The following is a 4982-nucleotide window of genomic DNA, read 5'->3' as shown; positions in this document are numbered from 1 at the left end:
GGTGGAAGAACAAACCTCCCGCATTCAATAATGCCATCGAGAAAACAACACTATTTTTCCAGAAATTATTATTCATCGTATCACCACAGCCCCTAGCTAAGTCAGAATGAGACAGTCACAACAGGATGCATAGTCACAATGGACGTGTGGTCCCATATCATGTATTTATACATCGGCTACAGGATGCATTGTCACCATGGACATGTGGTCCCATATCATGTATTTATACGTCGGCTACAGGATGCATTGTCACCATGGACATGTGGTCCCATATCATGTATTTATGTGTAGGATATCATGTCCATTGCAATCAGACTATTGGAGAGTCCGATATGTGTATCTATATCTTTAGCACTGGGTGTGATACAGAACTGTCACTTTAAAGCAGTGGCAAAGGAGAGCGTGCATGCGTCATGTTACAATTTGCTTGAATTGTCTTCCGTATGTAAAATTTCACGGGCAGATTTAAGTGACGTCATATTAAACAGACTAGTCACTGAGATGCCTCAATTATACTCACTATTGCACAAGGTTATCCAGCTTTTTGACTGAAAAGTCTCAAAATATTGTCCCTAAAATGCACATTTCTTCACATCTTTGAAGGGTATGTGCATGATGTGAGACCATTGGTTTTTAAACATGTTACAGCAATCATGAAGATGGGGAACTTCCGTCATTCAATGAAAAGATTTGCAAGTTTCTCATAGGATCTCCCTCTCCACTGCGGCCTTACATAAACATTTACGTGACTGCTATTTAGCCTGTTGAGATTCTGAGAGTAAGTATGCTCTGGTTCAAAATGATCCAAAGTGCATGTTATTAATACTGAACTGTCTGCAAGGGGTGTTCTACAATGTACATGTCCTGGTGATGTTGTAAATGGCTCTTTTCATGCTGCAATGTTATTAGAACTGTTTTCAAGGAATTCTGAGAATTTACAGCAGCTTTGGATAAAATTATCAACTGTGTTTTGTCCCTAAAGTATATGATTTAGGGAAAGTTTATCAAAAGCTTTTCATGCCATGCTTCCAGTCTACAAGGGCCTTACACAAACCATAGAGTAGTGGTAGTAAATAAGATTTTTTTACACAAAATGTACAGAAAATTGATAATCATAGAATTTTGAAAAATAAAATAGATGTCAATGATAAGGACTGAAAGAGAGAGAGAGAGAGAGAGAGGAGAGCTGAGGAGAAGAGAGAGAGGAGAGAGAGAGAGGAGAGAGAGAGAGAGTGTGTGTGTGTGTGTGTGTGAGGGAGGGACTGCATAAGGGTGGGGTGAGAAAAATAGAATGAAAGAGGAAATATTGAGGAATATGAAATTGTATAATTTTCATGTACATGTATATTTTGTACATAGGAACATCACAAGCTTTACATTTATTTATTTTTTTTTTTTATCGCTTACTGATGTAAACTTTTGTTTTCATAATGATTATTTCATGAAGGTGTGTGTGTATATTTCTACGGATATCAGATTGAAATTGTTGACATAGAAAAGAAAGCGACAGAGATAGGAAGAATGTAATACAAAGCAATTTATGTAGGTTTATAAGTAAGATGTCTTTTCCAAAGATTTCTTATGTCAATTTTTATTGCTGTCAAAGGCGTATTTCTTGTCTTTATTTATGTAGAGGACAAGTATTTTCATTTTCATGATGAAACAATCTCTTTATGAGAAGGTAAAAGTGGTTGAATTCTGAAATATCTTCTTTCATGAAATTCTCAAGAATGCGTTTTATTTTTTGTGTTTAGATGTTTCCTATGTCGTAGAAATATTTTGTTCATTTGTTTTTTGCTCATATTTCACCTTAAGGCTTATTTTCTTTTTAATGTATGCGCTTTGGTTTTCTGATTTTAGAGTAGTGCTATTTTCAATTTTGGCTGACTTTGAAATACATGTATTTATTCTGCAGCTGCCCTCTAAACTTATGTAGCTTTTTAAACAATCTTCCCATATTTGTAAAAACTAACTTATTTTCTGAAGGTATTGTTGAGAATCCTATTTAAACTGGTTTACTTATCCGTCTAAATTCACTTGAAATGTAAGAACAGCTATCATGTCTCGTGAAAATGTTGTACAGGATAGTTTTTGAGGTTTCTAGTATATTCTTCAAAGGGTTGGCTTATAAATGTCTCCTGTTCTTTTGAGACTAGATTGTAGTTAAACGGTTAAGTCTTGCTCAATCACTAAATTGTTAAAGGTTGGGTGGTTAGTTGTTTGTTGTTGTTTGTTTCATCTGACTGCTAAGAAAGCATGTGTATCCTGATCAGTAAGCAACCAGGGAACTGACAGCTTCAAGTCCTCTCCAAAGGACTTGGTAATGAGGATTAATGCCTTACCAAAGGGCCCTAGTGCATCAACTTGGTTCAAACCCTGGACCTCCCGGTTAAGAGACCGCTGCCCTATCACTGAGCCATCGTGCCTAAGTCATTGAATGTTTATATAAACAGAGCATGGCTTTATTTTTTATTAAGGGTCACCCGATTTGAAATTGCTAGAATATTATAGAATAGAAAATAGGCTGACTAGATTGTAGCTGAAATAGACAAATGTTTGAAGCACTTCTTATAAGAAGCAATCCAAACCAGATAAAGATATTTCATATGTGTAAACATCTATAACTTTAAAGGTTAAAATTTTTATCCTAATGAAGTTTGCATATTATAAAGTAGTAGGATATGAATTTGATTTGGAGTAATTCTTAAAATGATATTCTTGAAACATCAATAGGATTCAAGTTTCAACTTGACCAAAAGTGTAATTTTTCTTTTTTTTCTTTATTTTTCTTTATTTGTTCTTATCTAATACATGTACAAGCACTTCTCATTAGACATATACATACTTTAAAGGCCCACTGCACTTCTGGTAGCTACTTGCGCCCTCTATATAACAAACAATACCTAATCGGTGACCATTGGTCCCCCATGATCCTCTTTTTCTTATGTTAAGTGAGAGCTGCGTTGATGAGATAGCCACCTGTCCAGTGACCTTGTAGAGCGGTTTAATCCCTCCTGTAAACTACGGCAGATAAGCTTTAAGAAAAATAAATAGCTGATTTAAATGTATATAGCTGTAATAATGATGATTGTGATAATTGATTGTGCAGTGTTTGTCGACACAGGGTATATGAATGATATACAGAGCTGTACTCTTAACTATTTATCATGTAAATAGACAAAATAAATGTCTTTTTCTTGCGATTGCATGTATAGTGTGTATGCTGTGCAGGAAGAAGGGAATTCAATATCTTAAACCATTCTGATGCCTTTGTTAATGTTTCCCAGTGAGTGCAGAGATGTGTCTGAATTGTCTGCAAACTTGATGGTTGACCCTTCTCTTTAAATTTGCAAATGATGCCAAAAAAAAAAGACTTACAGATTTTCTATTAAATTTGAATCGATGAATCCTGTCCATTTTGATTGATAAATTCAGTGGGGAAAATGAAATAGATTGGATTTATATCTAAAATGTTAAACACAGAATGAGATACTTTCTGAAAGGTCGGTCCTTAATCGTTTTATAGCAGTATACCTCTACATGTACAACTCTCGTACGTCTAGATTCAAAAACTATTATTTAATGATAACTAGTATGGGACAAAATCTTTCTAAGTTTTTTTGTTCTACCTCATATGGGTGTGCTTAGAGAGAGAGAAAAAAAATAATGTTCTGTTCTCCGCATGTTTGAAGATTATTGAACAAATTAGAAATGGGTATAGATTGTCCAATCTTGACAACAAAATATTTTTGAGGATATAGTGCAAAGGCATTACTATTAAAGGCAGGGTATTTTACCGACATTGCTACCTTCGGTGAAGGCATAATAGCGCGATTTCCGGTTTCTGTCCCATGCATCTCACGACCCGTCGTGTAGTTAGTGAGGCATTGTGGGACATGGCTGTCGACACATTGGGACATTGTGAGCAGCAGATGGCAGTATACCTAAATCTGAAGTAGTGTCAGTAGAATACCCTGCCTTTAAAAGTGTTCATGCACGACATTCACGTTCATGGTCCTGCAAGTTTACTTAGCTTGAAGTACATGTATATCAATGATTTTGTTTTTGAATGAGATTCACTGGATTAAATACAACGCACAAATGAGTAACAATTAATCAACTATTGATTCGCAAGTCGCTTGACTCGTGTGATTTTATTTACCTCAGTTCAAGTTGCATGTAGGCCTACAATGTATTTGGTATTCTGCATTTAGCATTACTCACCACGAACCTCGGTTTTACAAATTAAAAGCCATTTAGCTCATGGCGGACCGCAATTGTCAACGACTTCATCACAATCATCTCTATCCCCCCCCCCCCCCCTCTCTCTCTCTCTCTCTCTCTTTCTCTCTCTCTATTCATCCCTCTCTGTCTGTCTCTCTCCCTCTCATCTCTCTCTTTCTCTCTCGCTATCTATGTCCCTTCTCCATCCCCCACTCTTACCTCTCGCCCCCTCTTCTCTCTTTCTCTCCTTCACGCTCTCTCTCTCTCTCTCTCTCTTTTGACCGAGCTTTATATATATATATCTCTTTCCCTTCCTCTCTATCCCTCCATCTCTCTCCCTCCTCTCTCTCCCTCCCTCCCCCCTCTCTCTCTCTCTCTCTCTCCCTCTCTCTCTCTTGCTATCTATGTCCCTTCTCCATCCTACCTCTCGTCCCCCCTTCCCTCTTTCTCTCCTTCACGCTCTCTCTCTCTCTCTTGACCGAGCTCTATCTCTCCCTCCCTTTCTCTCTCTCTCTCTCTCTCTCTCTCTCTTCTCCATCCCACCTCCCTTCACTCTCTTACCTCTCATCTCCCTCTTCTCTATTCTCTCTCTTTCACCCACCATCTCTCTTTCTCTTGCTCTCTCTCGTTCTTTTGCTCTCGCTCTCTCTCTCTTTGTCTCTGTCTATGAAGGAGAACTTCGATGAGAAAAACATCGTGAAAAGTCGATAGAAACATTTTGTGTATTTACAGGATTTACAGCCAATATCGTATATAAA

Source organism: Strongylocentrotus purpuratus, unplaced genomic scaffold, assembly GCF_000002235.5.
Source record: "Strongylocentrotus purpuratus isolate Spur 01 unplaced genomic scaffold, Spur_5.0 spur5_scaffold_8, whole genome shotgun sequence".
NCBI lineage: Eukaryota > Metazoa > Echinodermata > Echinoidea > Camarodonta > Strongylocentrotidae > Strongylocentrotus > Strongylocentrotus purpuratus.
Note: the sequence above shows the minus strand (reverse complement) of the source record.